At 38.9% G+C, this 20,028-nt stretch overlaps 1 long non-coding RNA gene across 1 annotated transcript in view; it reads left to right on the plus strand.

Moving 5' to 3' along the window:
• LOC126188315 (uncharacterized) overlaps positions 1-14,456 on the plus strand; it is a 48,011-nt gene extending 33,555 nt beyond the window's left edge. The window contains exon 2 of the long non-coding RNA XR_007537852.1: positions 13,876-14,456. This is a non-coding gene — a long non-coding RNA (uncharacterized LOC126188315). The remainder of the gene's footprint in view (positions 1-13,875) is intronic.
• Positions 14,457-20,028: the final 5,572 nt, after the last annotated feature.

A 20,028-nucleotide genomic window follows, 5' to 3' on the forward strand; every position in this document is an offset into this window, starting at 1 on the left:
AATGGGACTGTGTTGGCCAAAACATCTAGTTCCCAACAAGTGTAGAAGCTCCAGAAAGCTCAATGCCATTGGGAGTACACAACTGAAACTGAACTGCACAACACCTTGAACTGTAGCAAAGATGTTGTGACTACATGGATCTGGGAACTGAAAGCTGAGTGGTCCCAGAGAGGTATTGTTGATGTGCAAAACATTGTGAAAAAAGTGGATGGTAATCTCATCAAATCGGACTCTTTTTACACTCACACTTAACAGCGCGAAACTTCCACAGCGTGTCAAATCAGGTTTCCTTCACCTAATCGTGTGGCCTTATTTCCCCAAACCAAGTGTGATGTTTTAAATCCCAGCAATTTGGGTGCGCTTCTATTGGTTGTAAAGGAGAAGCCACTTGTGGCAAATGTGGTAAAACCGCCCATGATTGAGTTGTTGTTCATCTCCTCCAAAGTGTGTCAACTGCTCTGAGGATCACCCTGTGTGGAGTATGGACTGTTGTGTCTGCCTTGAAGATTGGAAGACCCAGGAGATAGAAGTGACAAAATGCATCCTGTATGGTGAAACTAAAAACATATACGAGGCCATGCAGCCACCCCCATTCACTGGTTTCTTTGCTTCTATTCTCAGTCAGTCCAAAAAAGTGATGCTGCTACACAAATGGCGGTTGCTAGTGTCAAAACTAGTACCTATGTTTGTAATGCACTTGTGCTGCTGCAGTTACTTCAAAGCCTGCCCCTACCACCAGAACTTAAGAAAAAGTCATGGTTTCTAATGTTGCCGAACTCTCTGCCCCTCCAAAGGTCCAGTCATGTCCACCATGCAGAGCTACCACTAACACTTCTGTGGTTGTGACTCTGAATCCTACACAGACCAAAAAATCAAAGTTGAAGGTGAAGAATTGCCCACTGATGGAGATGTCAACATCATCCCTGTCTGACATCTCCCTTGAATCTTCTTCAGAGGGGATGGACCTTGATGTCTGAGTGGGGCAATTATCTCACTTCAAGACTGAACCTACACCCATTGCAGGGTCCCCTCCCCAGCTGAAAGTCAGGATGAAAGTGCTACCCCCATGATAGATGCCCACCATCAATCAGTGGAACATTAATGGGTTCAGGACACATGGAGAAACTGAAATTCCTAGCGCAGGAACACCCTCCGTGCTTGTGCTTACAGGAAATGTGTTTTAAAGCATCTGATGCCGCTGTGCTGTGAGGCTATATGCTCTATCAAATGGATAACCTGACCGGGGAAAGCACCAAAAGAGGGGTCGCTGTGTTTGTCAATAATGCGCACCATTCCTCTCTGCTGTCCCCCTGGCTACTGACCTGCAAGCAGTTGCAGCTGAAATTTGTGTGTCAAAGGATCACTCTTTGCTTGCTGTATTTACCTCCGGACTCTGAGGCTCTCACAGATCTTATGGAACAACTCCCCTGACTACTGGGAGACTTCAATGCCCATTATATATTGTTGGGTTCAACCTCTGCCTGCCCTCGAGGTTGGGTTTTGGAGAACCTCATGATGTCTCACAAGTTGTGCATTATCAACACAGGCGCTCCCACTCATTTCTGTGCTGCTAGAGGTTCATTCTCAGCCATCGACCTCTCTTTCTGCTCTCCAGCTCTCGCACACTCTTTTCAGTGGAAACTCATTGACACCTTTCATTCCAGTAACCACTTCTCACTCGAGATTCTTCTCTGGAATAGAGAACACCATGATAGCATCCAGGAATGGACGGACCACATAACTCGAACGATCCATCATGCTGCCGACTTATCAAAGTCCTCAGGAGTATTAGAAGACAACCTGTACCTTGGTGGACTGATGAATGCCATTCAGGAATCTGGGACAGGCATGAGGCTTTTTTATGGTTCAAGTACCACACAGCAGCAAGCAACCTCATGGCCTTTCGGGTTGCTAGAGCCAAGGCTCGACACTTAATTAATGAGAGCAAGAAAAGATCAACCGTTCCACTTGTTCCACAAAAGTATGGGAAGCCATCAGAATGATTCCAGTAGACAGTATTTTACTAGCAGCAGTGATGATGAAACAGGGGTGTCTCCAAACAACACCTGGAGTCATTGCTCGGACAATGGCAGAGCATTTTGCAGTGACTATTGTCAGTGCCAGCCAGGATCCGGCTTTTCGCCACTACTGTGCAACTGCATAGAGCGGCAAGTTTGGCTTCAGATCCCACAACTTTGAGTTCTATAACTACCCTTTCTCCATGTGGCAGCTATAATTGGCACTATCCGAATTTTGTAATACTGCATCCGGTCACAACTAAATCTTGTATGACATGCTTCAACATTTGCCAGCAGTATCAAAGGAACTCCTACTTGAATGTTTAATTTGATATGGCTGACAGCTCAATTTCCCAGCTCAATTTCCCAGCTCGTGGGGAGAGGCAATTTTGATGCCTCTCCTCAGACCAGGAAAGGACTGCGTACATCCCCATAGTTAGCGGAGTGTCGCCTTAATGAGCTGGGTAGGAAAAACACTGGAATGAATGGTTAACCATTGTCTGGTCTGGTCTGATTGTTAGAGACCAGCAAATCTCTACTCTCAGTGTGGACTCTGAAGATTTTAGTCCACTGTCGAGAAACTGGCCCCACTAGAGGTTTTTCTTCATAAACATCACTATCTTCATATATTCTTTGATATCAGAATGGCATAGGTCACTGCTTGGAGGGACAGTATTCTCATGCAACTCCATTAATGGGGCTTTTGTGACACCTCCCCATCTTCGTACCAATCCTTCCTGTCTAAGAGCTTTTTTGGTCCTGAGTTGGTGTCATGCTGTCAGATCAGTTTTAGCAGGAGAATAGTATTTCTCAGGGTAGTGTTTTAATTGTTACTCTCTTTGCCATGGCTATAAACATCATCATGTCTGTGGTAAGGAGTCCTGTACAGTGCTCCTTATTTGTAGACAATTTTGCTGGCAGTTGCAGAGGTTAGAGGAGTGGGCTGCAAACATGTGTTTTCAGTTTTCTGCAGATAAATAGTGTGTGTTCATTTTAATTGTTCTCATTATAATTTTAATAAACCTGACTTGCAGTTTTGGGACATTATTCTACATTTTAAAGACTCAGTAAGGTTCCACGGCCTCATTTTTCTCTCCAAACTGTAGTGGTTACAACACATAAGAGACCAGAAAGCCAGAACCTAGACAGCACTGATTATCATAAAGTACCTTAGTGACAGGTCTTGGGGAGCAGTCAGGGTACATCTGCCCCAGTTTTATAGAGCTTTTGTGCATTCGCGGGTAGACTATGGATGCACAGCTATGGGTCAGTGAGGCCTTCTTACCTGAAGATTATTGGTGCTATCCATCATGAAGGGATTCAGCTGGCCACAGGTACTTACAACACCAGTCTCGTACCCAGTCTCTGTGCTGATGCTGGGAATCGCCACTCACTATCCAGTGGCAGCTCCTCATGTGTGTCAAGCATGTAAGTTCCTCACAACTCTGACATCACCTACATACCATACTGTTGCTTCTTCACCTCTGGAATGCCTTTTCTCCAATTGTCCACAAGCAACAATGCTGTTTGTGACCTTGTGGAGTGTGTGCGAGTCACTTGGTGTGGAGCACATACGACCCCAAGTCCTGGGTTTTAACCTCCAGCCGCAATGGTTACTGTGGAGTTCCCAAGTAATTTTAGATTTGGTGCAATTCAGGAGAGGAGGGAGGAGATTAGTGTTTAACATCCTGTCAACAATGAGGTCATTAGAGATGGAGCACAAGTTCAGATTAGGGAGAGACAGGGAAGGAAATCGGCCATGGCCTTTGAAAGGAACCATCCCAGCATTTGCCTGAAGTAATTTAGGAAAATTACGGAAAACCCAAACCTGGATGCCCAGACACGCATGTGTTTGAACCCTCGTCCTCCTGAATGCGAGTCTAGTATGCTAACCAGTGCACCACCTCGCCCAGTCAGTACAGGAAAAATTGCACTCCTGCTTATGTTTTTAATATGCTTTATGTCATTTCAACCAAACACCACAACTCTATAGCTATCTTCATGGATTGGTCGAAACAGGGGGACCACATTGTTTGCTCTGCTGTCTCCCTTGATCATGTCCTTATTTCCCCTGATCATGACCTCGAGGTTCAACTTCCTCAAGACTTTACTGTCTTTGATGTGGAATTATATGTGATCTTCGGGGCACTGGAGTAGATGAAATGTGACTCAAGTACTAAATTCTTAGTCTGTTGTGATTCTCTGAGTGCCCTTCACTCTCTACAACACTCGTACCCATCAGTAAAGTAGTCTAAAATTCCAAGGATGCCTTTCTCCAACTACAGTAGCTGGGGAGGAAATGTCTTTCTGCTGGGTGGCTGGGCACATGGGTATGTGCCTGGGGAATAAAAGGGCAGATGTAGCAGCCAAGGAGTTGTGTCGCAATCCTCAGTGAACTCAGTTTACCATCCTCCTGCATGAACTCGCCTCCCTGTTGAGATACGTAGTCTTGTGTTGAGGATCAGTGGCTGGAAGTGGCAGGCAATAAGCAGTATCTAGTAAAGCCTACTACGTGGACATGGCATACTTCCTTTCAGCCACAAAGATGGGATGAGGTCCACCTTACTCTGATGCATGGCTACTTGCTGTGGCATGACAACCACCCAATGTGTGATGTTGTGGCATACAGGTCAATGTGCACCACATTTTAGTAGACTGTCTATTATTTTCCAACAAGAGGATACTAGCAGAGTATCCGGCAGATCTGCCCTCTATTTTAAGTGACATTCAAACGAATGTGGTGAGACTTTTAAGGTTTTGTGATTTGTCCAACTTGTTTCCAAAGATTTTAGGGAGATATTTTTAATGTGTTAGTGCAATCAGCTCACCCTTGTTTTGTGTAAGTAGTCAACCAGTCACATATTCTTATGCTGTTGTTTTAGCTCTTGTGTCATTTTCCTTCTGTTTCTTCCCAGATATAGCAACTTCCACTATTTTTTCTTTGTTTTATAGCATATGATGTGGAACGATTTTGGGGATCATTGTGAGTGGGTAGGAGTAGTAGTCGGTGAGGGATTGAGTGAGTGAGTGTGCCAACATTTTTAACCCTTTTACCCACACTCGTTTCTTTTAATCTTTGTAAGGGCACTGGTAACCATGCTGTTGAGCACTTATACACCCTAAACAGCGCAGGGTATGCCACTGAGTGTGTTTGATGTACCACATACAAATAGCTTAGACGAAAGGTACATTATGCAATTGAAGAATTCAGTGTTTGTCATAAAGTGCTAGTGATTTGAGCTCTATTGGACTTTGTGTGGTGGATAAATTGTATTTTGATCAGTAATAGAAGTGGGCTATTAATATGTGTTACTTTCCATATCCTTTTCATTGCATTTGTATGTTTATGTGTATAAAATCATGAAATTGATTACACTGAAATGCTTAAAAGTGGATGATAAATAAAATGCAGATAAAATAACAGTGACAAAAATCCCAGCAACCTGATCATATATGCATAAATCATTACAATCTCTATGTTTGCCACACTCTGATTATTGTTTGATTTACATGCAAAGAGGATAATAAATGGTTTGAGACCTTGATGGTCAGATATTTACAATGAAACATACTAATTAAGTAGTTTTGTTATTGCACCATATAAACATACCTCATGACTTGTTCAGATTGTATGAGCTAAAAATTACATTGGGAAAAAATTTACAAAGCAGACAGTGTTGTTGAAATTTCAACTTCTCACGGTGTGTTCCATAAATCCTACAAAGAGTGAGGGATGTGGAATGAGTCAAATTAAATATTAATTGTCAAAGGTATCCACTATAGGCTACCTCTCTGAAGTATGCTAACAATTAGCTAATTTACTCACACTGATAACTGTTAGAATTTATTTTAGATAAATATTTTAATGTAATATTAGCAGAGAGTCAGCTGTTATCTAATACTTCGAATGAAGAACCTATACATGTCACTTCTGCAAAACACTTATACAGTTTTGTAACCTGAGCTGCATTACTCGAGATGATTATGCCACCTGACAGTATGCAATGGACTATGCTAGCAAACTCATTCACAGGTCAAATGATTTCTAAGTGCTGAGCAGACAAAACTTAGAGTATGGTTAACATATTGATCTGCTAGTGCTGTGTCAGTTTGTGTGCTTGTTTGTTTATTGGCACTGATGAACTTTTGTTCAAAAGCTTAGCAAGTTTTGCTCTTTCCTACACGACTCCCTCTTACCACGTCTTTGGTGAGTGGTGAGTGGTGAGCTGTGCTCGAGTACATAATTATTTTATGCGAATAGTTTATTCATTGGAATTATTTCACAAAAGATTGCCTTCGCATGATGTGTTTACTGCAATAGAGACCAGAGGTTTGCTAATTTATATTAGTTATACAAACATATTAGTAATCAAAATTTTCTACACAATTGAACTGCATATGATCAGTAATTTAGTGGTCACAAGAGTTTTTAGAATATTAGTAACTACTACTATATAAATTATGTTTGTATTGGTACTAATTAGTTTTGTTGAAATATGTACTCTGATTATAATTTATTTTTATTTGCTAACACTTCTACTGTAAGAAGTAAGAAATATCAAGTAAAACATGATAGTATTAGAAGTATAATCCCTTGATTCCTGTAAAATCAGCCATAGCAGAAGCAAATTACAAATCATTTACAGCTAGAGCGTAACACATCACATTTTCAAAACTTCGAAACAGTGTAGTATAAGAACAGTATTTAGTTTCATAGAAACTTCTATTCCTGAGACTGAAGAAGGGCGCCTGCTTACCAAGCAACAAAATATAAATACTAATCTACTGGAAGACATATAGTTGGCATACCCCGTATGAGCTCAAATTTGTCTGATGGTACCATAATCATCATTTCAAAAGCAGTGTCTGTGAGGAATTAATTTGTTCCTTTCTTCTTCATAAGACATGCTCGCTCAGAATTTTAGTTGTCTCGATGCAGAACACCTCTCTTATGACATCTTCTCTTTGATTCTCTCTTGCTTACTAAATGAATTGTTGACAAAATATGCCAACAATCAGTTTTACACGATCCTTCTGTTTTAGGCCATACTAGACGCCTACTCCTGGACATTTTGATATTGTTTTCATTGATCATTTGTCAATCACATCAGACAGTAATCGGGCTTTCCACTTATTTAAGCACAATATGTTACATTAGTTTATAGTAAGACTCGACTTACAGTCTCAGAACAGAGTATCAATCCCCTGTAGGGCTTCCTTTGTTTCACTATAGTTCTGTGACATTGTAACTTGCCTTTGTATAACAGTTTCATTTCCAAACACTCTCACTGTGCTTGTGACATTATCCTTAGATTACACACACACACACACACACACACACAAACTAACTAACTAACTCACTCGAGATACGCCTAAAGTTTCTTTCACAACTCACTCACTTTGTGTGCATGTGATGTTACTTTCACACACATAGAAGTAAAAGTAACTCCAAGCATACAATTACATGCTTAAGCTCATATTTTGTTTGTTAGGTGACAGTGCGGAACCGTATCAAATGCCTTTCTGGATGTTATTGGCAGACTGAGTGAGCTGAGTTTCACAAGACCATTTTTTGCGGAATTCATGTTGATTCCAATGTAGGAATTTTTTATTATGAAATTTTTGTTCTCTACAAAATCATAATGCACACACAGGCATAAAACATTTTCTATAATTCTACAACAGGTTGATGTTTGTGGTGTAACTGTATAGTTCTGTGAATTTGTAAAATTGTACAGTGACCCTCCTTCACATAGGAATGACATGCATCTTTTTCCAATCACTTGGAATGCTTTCCTGCTCCTCTACTTACCTACAGTAAAATTTACTAGATTCCCTTATTTATGCAAATCTAATGCACGCTTTTTTATGATATGCCGTATTCAAATGGCGCATTTCATTCTCGTACAAACTTGAATCCCTCATTCATTGGCAACATCATTGTAATTTCGGTATTGTTCCTTATGCCACAGTGCAGTGTTGTAATTCTCAACTTTTTCACCTTATTGTTGACTTATGACTGCATATTGTGTTTGCATTAGGTAGTCATGAAATGGAAAGCAGGCAGAGAAGAACAACTGTAAAGTATTTCTTTATGCTGAAGAATATCATAACAGGAGGGAGGAGCGAGCTGAGTGTAACTGAGAGTAATGTTCGCTTATGGAAAAACAGAAATTGGCATTATTTGCAACTACTAGAAAGAAGTTCACTGACCCTTGAAAAGGAAGACATTCTGACTTTGACGTAAAAGTTTTGGAATTCATCTGTGAAAGGAGGAAGTATGAGCACCCTGTGACTAGTGGCCCCAGAGAAACAAAGCAAAAGAGGTGGCTGCAGTGCTTAATATCTGAGCCAAGAGCTTAAGGTTAGCCATGGATAGATTGATCACTTTATGGAATAGGTAGACTTAACTCTACAATGCTGTATGCCAAAAGCTTCCATAGGATTTTGAGAAAAACTTCAAGAATTTCAGCAATATATCATCACACTTTGGAAAGAGAAGAATTTTTTGATGTGCCAAATGGGCAACACTGATGAGATGCCAAATGGTTTGATATGCCACGTAATTACACGATTGATGAGAAGGGGACAACAGAAGTTATCATCAGAACATCAGAGTGTGAAAAACAGTGTATAACTGTAATGCTGCTGATCGTGGCAGATGGGTGCAAACTTCCCCCCATTCTTAATCTTAGAGTGGAAAACAAGCTCCAAGACCCATAAAAAAGGAAAGCTGTTCCCTGATGATTTCATTTTTTGCAATCAAGAGATGAGATGGCTTACTGAAACTTTAATGCTTGACTTGCTTTGAAACATATAGGAATTACATCCTGGTGGGCTTTCCAAACTACCATCATTACTTTGTTTCAATGCATTTCATGGTCATCTCACTGACAGTCTAAAAAAGAAGATCCACAGTTTATCCAGTGACCCTGTTGTTATTCCTGAAGGAATGACTTCCATATCGCAATGTTTGGATGTTAGTATAAATAAAACTTTCAAAGGTTACGTTCAGATACAGTTCAAGAGATGGTTTTGTCTGCCAAACCATGAACTGATTCCAACAGGAAAAATTAAGCATGCTGCACTCCGCATTATTGCGCATTGGGTTTCGGCTCCCTGGAAAAGCATAAAGTCACCAATGATCGTAAAATGCTGTACTTCAGATACTCTGGATGGCAATGTAGGTGATGTGCTCTGGAATGACACCAACAATGATAGGGAAAGAAGAAATGAATCTGTTTCTGATGTGGACTTCTCCAAGGATACCAGTAATGATGACATTAGTGAATAATCATGAGTAATGCCTGTAATTTAAGGTATGTTTGTTTACATGCCATATGGTAATAAAGTTACTAAAAGTTCTGTCACCCCACAATCTATATAGAATAACAATATATCCCATTAGGGATTATCCTCTTTTAAGCAATTTCACTTAATTTTGTATCATACATTATGTATCTCAACTTCGTCATTGCAACGTTCATGTGATCATTGAAAGGAAGAACTGTAGTATGATTTTCTGCAGTCAAATAGTCTTCTGTAAATTAAATTAATTTTTACAGTTTCTGACATTAGTTGTAGTAACAAGGAGTAATTTTTATTGTTAAATTTTAAAAAAATGGAAAACAACTGCAGTAGAGCTCGTAAAACTGTAGATGGAGGTAACTTGCAGAATTCATGCTTTTCAGTTGGCATTGTTTTTCTCCAGGAAATGGGTATTACAAAAAGAAGACATTGAAGCAGAGCAGTACAAGGGGTGTACAGATGGAAAATACTATTGTATACTGGGTGCCAGACCTACTGTTTTCACTGGTTCTTCTGATATATTTCTGCATTTTATGGTCTATAAGAACTCTTGAAACTTTTGACATTAAAATTGTGTGCTGGACTGTGACTCAACCTGAAAGCTTGCTTTTTGAGGATGATGCTCTTATCAACTGAGCTGTCTAGGCACAGCTCACAACCTGCACTCTCACATATTCTGCCAATCATCTTGTCAGCTTTCATGTATCTTGCTGGATTAAGCACTCTTGGAAGATATCAGGATAATATGAGATGAAGAAGAGCGTGACTACAAAGTCTTTGGTGATAAAGTCTTGGGATAAAAAGTTCTTGGTTAATACTCCCCATCAAATTTGGATAAAATCCTAAGCTTTTGATGACTGACTTCATTGTCATTGCTGGGGTCTAGTTGTCACTGTCAGAAACTGGGAAGGCTATCACTTTTATGCCCAGAAAGCATCTGATTGGCTAGACCATCTCACAGAGGTGGTGCATTCTCAGGTGATGCACCCTGTGTCAAAGTATTACTTTTGTGCTCAATATCTGGCATTGTTTGCAGTGTCACTGCTTACATCAGATGGTCTTCCTCTGTTCTCTTTCTTTATCGACTGGATGCTTCTGTGCCCTGGTAAGTGCACAGCTGGTGTGTCTATTAAATTTATCAAATAGTCTACCCCATTGCTTCCCTGATGATGTAGTCCCAATACTTCAATCGGTGAGCCAGAATTCTCATGCAATCAAACATGACTTTGTCCTGATTTAACACGCTGTGCTCAGTCACTGTTGATTTTTCAAAATTCCTATATTATGGAGACATTGATGTTCACCACAGTGATTGGCCATAGTTCATATAAATTGCCCTATGTAACTGTTACCACACTCACAAGGGATATTGTAAATCCATGATATTCTCAGGCTGAGATTATCTTTAATAGTTCACGACAACATTTCTTTTCTTTTCCTGGCCAAAAGACTGGTCTGATTCTTTACCTATTTAAGGCTGCACCTACACTACTAGTTGTTGCACTGCAAAATGGAAGATGCACTGTGTGTCGGTACTCTTGGGTTGGTTGAACAGCATCACGCCTTGGTTTCCTTGACTAGATTGACCTAATATTGAGGACAGAATACCCATTCTTTCTTAAAACAATCATCGGATGATTAATCTGAAGTAGTCCTGGCTCTGCGTGTTATGGTGTTCACAATAGGTTGCTTCTGAGGTGGACAGTAAAACTATGCCTATTGAGGTGTAAGTCCATATGTATCAGGTTTTCATATCCAGAATTTCCAAGTCATTCATTTGCTTTTTTTTTTTCATCCAAAACATCCAAGAAAGGCCATTTTCTGTCCTCCATCTCTGCTGTAAATTTTATATTTGCATGTATACCATTCGTATGATCTGTAAACTTCTGCAGCACCTCACAGCCATACAACCAAATTAAAAATGTTTCATCACCACGTCAGAAGAAGCAGGGTAGATGGAGGAAGGCACTATCCAGTGCCCATTCTTCAAAATCTTCCATGACAAAAAATTAGCTATGGCTGATGACAGTGGTGAACCCATAGCTATTCCATCAGTCATGTCATAATTGTTTTCCACTTACAAAAAATATTTAGTCATCAAGATCTATTAGAAAAAATTTAAAATGACATGGCATAAATAAGCAGCTAACAGTTTTAACGTGTCTCCTATTGGTCTCTTCTTAAAAAGGAAGATGGTACCAAGGCTGAGCTTGACTTCACTAGGGCCTATTCTCATCCACTTTCTGATATCTACAAACATTTGTGAGTTGCTAATATCTACAGTGGCTGACTATAGGTGCCAATAGTTTAGTTAAATATTTTTCCAGTCTGTATGTAGGAGAGCTGATAGTACTAACAGTTGATCTCAGTGGTACGCCATATTTGTTAATTTTAGGGAGACCATACAACCTGGGTGACCTAAATGCTCTTTGTCTTAAATTCTTCACAAGTTCATCAGAGAGATCAGAGTTCTGCTGTGAGTCCCCTATCTTCCTGCTAAGTGCCAATGAGGGATCTCTTTGAAGTATTTAGTATGTGCGATCTTCCAGTAATAGTCACACTTTCTCCTGGTGGACCAGTTTTTTGGCCTTATGTTTTCATCTGCTGTTAGGAAGAACTCATTGAATTTAGTGGACCATATCATATCCACCTTTACTCGTAATACTCAAATCACACTTTTAACCATCTACAAAATAGTATCGTTCTTAACACAGAGTGAAACATCTGAACTACTCCTTCATTCCTGTTCCTCCGTAATCCCTGGATCTTCCCTTTCTCTCGCCCCATCATTCACCTAGCATCTTCCATGCCCGTCCTTTCCTTCATTTGCTACATACAAGGCAACTGTTCACCCCAATTGTACACATGTCTGTAAATGACATGAAATAATTATGTGTGGTATTTTTTCATTTTATTTTATAAATGTGTTTTATAATATTTTTAGAAGTATTACTTCTCATTTTTTCTGTTTGTCCAACAGATACTGGTGATGGCTCTCACCAAAACAAATTAATTAATTTAAAAAAGTAAAAATAGAAATAATGAGCAACACTGATAATTATATTGACTGCTGTAATGATTCGATTGTTCATACATCATTTTCTTTAGAATTGCATTTGTAAAGGTATTCTTTTATACAATTTCCACAGAGCACACATGTGCCTAGCTCTCACCATACACATCAGTCATCAGTGTGAGCTATTGCAAGGGATGGAGTTTAGTGACAGAATGGTGATATGTGACCTAACTTTCTCATGCTTGTGCTGGTGTATAGAAGTTGCTAATGCCAAATTCAGTAACTGAAGAAACTTGTATGTAGTTATAAGGATGTTGTGTTTGGTCATGATAGATGCTATTTACAGGAATGTGTCACTACAACAGCAAAATTCAGAGGAAGTAATATGATGATCTGCAGTAATTATTCATTAGTTTTGGCCACTGGGGGGACCTTTGAGAATATCTTAGGTAGCAGCATGCTTTCCACACTGTGATTAAATTTGAGAATTTGTGTCATGACAGAGTTCCTTCCCGTAGAGCAAGGACCTTTGTATTTTGGTCTGAAGCAAATCCTGTGAATTTTATAGACTGACTTGTTCTAAGCAACAGCATCATTTTGAGGTGAACTAGAGCATTGGTAATGTGCTACATCAATTTGTATAAAATCATAGTAAGAACTATTCTCCATGCTTCTGGCACAATGATAAAAAATTCATATTGATTTTACCCTATTGTAAATGTAAAAGCCTTTTTCAAATATAACCATTTTTAGAGTGAAGGGGATCCTGTATACTGTTACTTATGGCTAACTCACTTGTTTGAAACAAACAGAAATGGGTATTATTTTTTCTCCAGTTTCTCCTGACATAGTGGCTAATAAGTAGACACCTCTTTTACTCATGGGTATTTTTAATATTCATTCTTTTCACTTTCATTCTAAATAAGCTGATTAGATGGAATTACAAACAGACAAAATGAGTGACTAGTAATTACTGGTACCTCAGGAAGCAAAATTTGAAGTGCACATGATTGACATATACAAAAGTACAGAAAAACTAGCCAACATTTGAAACTATTAATTCCTACCTTAGCATATTTAGTTCCTACCTTACAGATGGTAGAGAAATAAGTTGAGGAACTTTAGAAAGGAGGGGCAGGTCACTTGAATCACCGGACAAGAGAAAACTATGTGTTACCTGAGAGGAGAGAAAGATTTCATTACTTTTTATGTTTTTCACGAGTAATATTGTTTCCAAGTTTTGCGTGAGTATCACCTGTTGCATGAGTGTCACAAATTCTAAGTACGCCATATCTTTGTGTTTCCTATCTGTCAAGGTTGTTCTCTCTTCTAATAAATTGACATAAAAATTTAAAAAAAGGATAGGGGAGAGGAGTGAATCTGGGTGTAGGCATGTTGACTTGCAAGAACTGTAAAAATATTAGCTTGAAAGTATTAACATTCATTGGGAATCCGCCATTTAGGAAGTAGCTAGTATGCTATATTTTGTATAAATGCTAAATGGATTACCTGAACAAGACTTTTTTTTTTCAGGAATTTTTGCAGTCACCTGAAGTGATACAGTTTTTAAGAAGCCATGTGAAAAGCTCATGACAGTTTGCTTCTATGTTAAATATTGAGACTGTGCTATGAAACAAATTGTGAAGGGCTCCTGTACAATATCTTATCCTCTTGAATGATATTGCAAACATTGTAATGGATCTTGTGGAAGATTTGTCTGGAGTTTATTGTCTTCAGATAATTTTCTGTTGCAAAGTACTGTAGCAATGCAAATGCGCATGCATTCGATTTTCGTGAAACCATAAATAAGAGTATAGGACTAACAAGCATTTTTAAAGAAGAACTGATGAATATGTCTCTATTCTCAAAGATTCTGTTGCTGAAAGAAGATAATAGAAATACAGTAATATTTTTTATCAAAGTCTCTTTCTATGTTAGTGTCCATGTGAAATTTAACTAAATTAAGGTGGAATAGAAACCTTTCAAATATGTTCTATGAATTTTAGAGATGTAAAAGGAAGGAATATGGAAGTAATAATGACTCACAATAAGTGTTCTGGATTAAGAATGTGATAGTGATATTTCAAAATAAATTACCACCAATATTCCCTTTACGACTAGTCAGTTATAATGATGTAACAAGTGCCCTCTTTTGAACTGTGGGTCAGTGTGATAAGTTTACAAAAACAAATCAGAAATTATCACATTGTGGCAGCTACTAATTATGTGTCTTATCAAATCATCTGAATGATACACTGGAAAGTCCAGGTAGAAATATCAACAGTATTATGAAAATCATGTAAATGATTGCAAAGCATGAGTCATTTATCATGCACATAAATTTTCATTAGACAGAATGTTATATATTTGTAAAAACTGAACCACTTCTGCTGTGGAGAAAGAGTATCAGTAACCAATAATTCTCAATCATGAAAAGCATCACTTCATTACTAGGGTAACATTCCATGATTTCACAAATAGAAATCACTACAATATCTCAACATATAGTTGAGATATTGACTAGTGGATAAGCTCATAAATATGCCTGGAAATGTTACTGTAGCACAGAGTTGTTCATTTGTATTCTCAATGGAGATCTGAGGAAGTAGTTTGTCAGATGCTCAAAACGAAAAATGAAGAAGCTTGGTTGTAATACTGTTCAGCTTATCATTCCTACTTGAACATACTTAGGTAGGATTTAGAAACGAAATAAGACTGTTTAGACTGTTGTGGGACTTGGGCAGTCTAGAGAAGAGACTATTCAGTATTTCTGAAAGAGTAAAAATCCAGTAGCTGAAGGTGGCCAAACCTGTGTCTTGCACTGAAGCCCGTAAAATTTTTAAAAAAATATTGTAACTACCTATCCTTGGACTTGAATGCTGAAAAAGGACAGCTTTCAGATGGAGTAATCAATATTGCTGTGTAGCCTGAAAAAGTAATACATGAACAGTTTGAATTACAATGACAAAAAAAAATTGTAGATGAATTAACTTCTTGGCTGTCCGAGAAGGACACAAAGTACACTGACATAATAGAGATGAAATTGCAAGTTATACTATTCAGGTAGAAATCAAATTGTGATATGTAATACAGAAATTAGATCGAGGTTTATTACTGTGGCATAGTGCTGTCAGTAAACAAATTGAAACTGTGAAATAAGAAATATCTTAGGTGAAGGACATACTGCATGATAACAAATCAGTTGCACAGGATTTGTAAGATATTCACACTTCTGAAACAATGTCAAGCAGACCACAGTGAGTGCATTGTGAGCCAGTGGCTCAATTGTGGCATGATTCACCATATAGTATGGAGGCTGCATCACTCCTTACTTCGGTGCTACTGGAGGAAAAGGACATAATGCACGATAGCAAATCAGTCACACGGTGTTTGCAAAATATTCTCACTCCCGAACAAGTGTCGAGCGAACTGCAGTGAGTGCATTGTTGGCCGATGGCTCGATTGTGACAGGATTCACCCAGTGAAATGGAGGCTGTGCTGCTCTTTACTTCTTTGCTGCTGACGGAAAATTTGATCAGACATCGGCTGTTCCAGTTGCTTTTGCCTGACAAAAGAAATATTCATCCAGTTACATTCATGTGAACGTTTTGCAGAGTTTCTCCATGGTTGTAGTGTGATGCTCAGTTTGTAAGTGACTACATTCAGGGGTAAGCTATGCTCACATCAACAGTGCAGCTGAGTATTGTCACACATACGATGAGTTTGAGAAATCTTTCCTAGCGAAGTTCTGGCCTACGAGAATACCAGTATGACTCTGCAAGGAGATTTTCAACCGGGAACCATTTCAAGCCTGACAGGGTAGCTTGAGGAGATACCTGAAAAAATACATTAATAAAACAAAGAACTGCAGTAAACCCATGTCTCATCACAATGTACTGGGATCATTAAAGACAAAACTGCTTACAGAAACTAATAATTGTACCTAAATCAAATCTTTAGGAATTCATGTTTATACTTGACGCCATTGATCTGATTCAAGAAGGCATGAAAGCAGTGACAAACCACATAAAATTTAATAACAATAACAGTCACAACTCTAAATCAAATCATCACACAAATACTACTGCGCAACTGAATGGTTTGGGAGAACAGTGCAACGAATTCAGATACAGGGTACCAACTCAATATAGGCTTTGGTTACTACTCACAAAGAGAACTGCTCACCATTGCTCCTGCCCTTTAATGATGCCTAAGAGGATTAGGAGACATGTTTACTCTGCCAGAAACAACACTTCATGTCTTTCAAGTCACCAGCGATTACCCAGTAGTCGCTCTTCTTGTCTTGGGCTTCTCCATAGATGTTATTTTTGCTCAAGAAGTTCACTTGATTCTCAAATCCATTCACCCTCAAATTCAAGGGAATTTGTTCATTATTGTTGAATTATTATTTGCAAATATTCCATGTGGTCATATCACTGCTCTGATTTTATCAGTACCAGAGACAGTCTGGTTGGTCATATCACTCCTGGGTCACAGATTTACAAGGGTTAACTCATCAATTCTATTTCACTTGCATGAACTTAGCATGCAAGAATCCATATGCTAATACTTCAAAATGTAGTAGTCCAGTGGACTCCCAATGCAGAAGTATGTAGGACAGCACTCAGATGAGATAACCCATCATTGGAAAATGCTTTGACAACTGTACATTCTTTCGAAATTGCACAGGAAGCTAAAGAGTATCTCATGGCCCTATTGCAAGCAGCAACAGTCTAGTTGCCACCCATCTAGAACAGCAGCTGAGTGGAACTTCTCCATGGGAGACAACCATGAATGCTCCTCCATCTCCTGAACCAGTAGCCTCAAAAACCATGGCCACAACACTCAAATCACTACCAACAAGGATTAGCAGTGTGGGCATGCTCTTAAGGTGCAAAAGCACATAGACACCAGTAACAGTGATAGACACCCACACACAGCCCATCACCTTGGTAGACACATCAGGGAGGTTGGAGTGTCACCAATCAAACCATCTACGTCCATGCCTACCAACCACAATAGCACCACCACCAGTGGTACATCCAGAACCAAATATCCCCATTGGCAGTACCGCAGCACACTTATATGGCCTGTGCCCAAGACAACCAGCAGGAATACCAGAAGGCACAGACATGAAGATGGAGATGTTCTCCATGCAACATCCTGCAGTTACCAGACTGAGACTCGTCTAGTATACAACTTGGTACTTAAGATTAGTGAAGTAGACGATCCACTGTCGTGAGTATAATAATATTATATAACTGCTGTTAATACTTTGTTTTGTGAAATGTCAACGTCACATGGTTTTACAAATATTATTATACTTAAAAAGGAATGTTACTGGATATCACAACTTTGTTATTTATGTAAAACTGGTACTCAAAATGCTTTGGAAGGTAACATGATAACATGTAACTATCATAAAAACATATAGGATGCACTACAATAGTTTATTCAGATTTCATTCAAGCACTGACAATAATTATGTAATCAGAAAGTAGTTTTATGTAATTTGGTAACAACTGTTTAGTAATCTCATGTTTCAAAAATTTATTTAATCCTTGTTAAACCTTAAACATATGCAGAGAAGCAGATAGCGTGGTTATAGACGACTGCCACTACAACATTAGCACTCACACTTTTCCTGAGTTATGTCATCTTCCAGACACAAAACCTCTGGCGATTTGTGGTACAATAAGTAAGTGTATCAAGCATTTAACTCTTTTGGACACACAATTTTGATTTGATTAACTTGGTGTGGAGCTCCTGACTTGCGTTAGAAAAACCCAGACATCCCTACGGGTGGAGACTAATGCAGTGAACAGATACACACCTCATTCAAGATCATCAGTCATTAAGAAGTTAAATACTAGAAACATAGCCACAAAAGCTGGATATCTTTTAACTGTGTGTCCAATATTTAGTTGTTTTTAGTCCAGTCCCTATCCAATTTAGCAAATTTTTGTGAGTCAGTCTGTTTGGGTTAGGTATTTGTTTATGGATTTTTGTAATACGGAACCTGTGATTTATTAAATTGAAGTGTTACAATGGTTAAAAATTCCTGTTCACTATTTAGTGGGGTGCATGAAGCAATTCTTATATGTGAGAAACCTTGGGCATTTTATATTTACAGCAAGCAGATTTTCATCGCCCCATTGTCAGCTTAATAATCAAAAGAGAATTACACATTACATAATATTCTGCTACAGTTTTTTGAAATTTGTAAAAGACTTTGTAAATTATCTGAAGCACTCTTAAAAGAGATTTGTTACAATCTACGGTCGTGCCCAACAGTGCCCACATCACAGCAACCAACCATGATACCTATTACCCATTCCACACACCAGCCAGCAGGCTTATGTGCCAGGAAACCAAATATACCACCAGCCCAAAACCAAATAGCATCCCATGCACCTGTGGCCATATGCACCCATCTTTGGAGAGGGGGTGGGGGTGGGAAGATGTAATATCTCCATCATTAACATTTGAAAGCCCACTGGAATTATGGAGCAGCAATAGCTTTCAAGCACTAGTGTCATATGTAGTGGCACCATGAGCCTCCATGCTGGGCAATCAGTACTTGCTATGGCTGTACTGCTGCTTGGAACGGGAGGCAGTTGTGTATTCATTTCACTATTGTCTAATTTTCATAATACACTACTGGCTCTTGATCTTGGCTCTGTTACATTTCTGGTTTTGTCTCTTCAGGTTACTTGTTGGATATTTTGATCAGTCATGCAGTCTATAACTTCTTCATTGTTCTGTATTGCGTATTCACTTTTGGTAATCTGTTGCGTAGTGGCCCACATTGGTCATTCTATCCTGGTTCTCATACACTTGCAGTATTCTGTAATATCTTTGTTGCAGTAGAGATTATGTGATATTGGATAATACATACAGTAATATGAAGCCATAATATTGGAGTATTATACTCATTACAAAATAATTTTTGGTGATTAATGAAGGTGAATTATAATTGAAAGTATTTTCCCAAATTTTCATCAAAAATTATCCTTTATGTATGCACCATGTATCAAAAACTCTGTATTAATACTTTATTGTCTCGCACATGTAGACAAGAATAAAATAACCATTGTTCTATTCAGTAAAAATTTGTGAACACTGCTGGATGTCCGTAACTTACACCAGAGCGTATGATTGTGCCTAGAAGGGCTGAAATATGAGGGGTGACTGAAAAGTAATGCCTCCTTCTTCATAACTCTTCAAAGGTTGGCAGCATTGGTATGCGACAGATACTGACTTGTTCTGTAGCCTCTTCTCTACACTCCAGTTGGTAGGGTACCTTAGCATTGAACAGTTGTGTTGTAACAGTGCAAAGTATGGAACCCTGCACAGACGGTCGGTCAGTGCAATTTAAGCAATGTGCAGTCATTGAATTCTTGACAGCAGAAGGTGTCACACCAAAGGAGATTCATCAGAGAGTGAAAGCAGTTTATGGTGATTGTGTTGATGTGAGTTCTGTGCATAATTGGGTGAGTAAGTTGAGGCAGGAACATCTGACCTGCATGACAAACAAAGAGATCGACGTCCTGTGACAACAACCACTGAGTTTCGCAAGCAAAATGTTGACAGATTGATTCAGGATGATCATTGTGTCACTCAGAGAGAAATTGCAAGCACAGTCGGCATTTCACAAGAACATGTGGGTCACATTATTGCTTTGCT

The sequence above is a fragment of the Schistocerca cancellata genome, chromosome 5, assembly GCF_023864275.1.
Source record: "Schistocerca cancellata isolate TAMUIC-IGC-003103 chromosome 5, iqSchCanc2.1, whole genome shotgun sequence".
Classification (NCBI taxonomy): Eukaryota; Metazoa; Arthropoda; class Insecta; order Orthoptera; family Acrididae; genus Schistocerca; species Schistocerca cancellata.